Source organism: Chaetura pelagica, unplaced genomic scaffold, assembly GCF_000747805.2.
Source record: "Chaetura pelagica isolate M959 unplaced genomic scaffold, ChaPel_1.0 scaffold264, whole genome shotgun sequence".
NCBI lineage: Eukaryota > Metazoa > Chordata > Aves > Apodiformes > Apodidae > Chaetura > Chaetura pelagica.
Genome location: NW_009953064.1, coordinates 356,935 through 357,392, shown reverse-complemented (window position 1 = coordinate 357,392; position 458 = coordinate 356,935).

Here is a 458-nt window from a genome sequence, read left to right as displayed (position 1 = left end):
CAGGAGGCGGGTGGGGGGGGGGCTGCAGAGGTGCCTTGGGAAGAGCTGCAGCCCCCGGAGATTTGAGGGTGGGGGGGGGGGTATGTGTGGAGGGAGGGTTGGGTTGATGACCTGTGCCTGCTAAATTTAGAGCCCGCTCAGGAAAAACAAACAAAACCAAACAAAACCCCCCCAAAAAACCAAACAAGAAACCAACAAAAAGGCAGGCTCCAAATTTAGCCTGTTGCAGCTTCTGCTGAGCAGCAACTCCAACGCCCTGCTGCTGAGAGCCCCAAGCAGGGAACATGCCATTGCAGTCCCCTAAAGGTGGAGTTCCTTAGCTCCTTTCTGGGAATTGGGGAACCCTGGGGTGCACCCCAGGACCAAGCGAGCATTTCATCACCACCTTTATTTGAGGCAAGGCCAGAGCAGCTCCAGGGGTACACAGCAACACACGCAGCGCTACGGACACCGGTTCC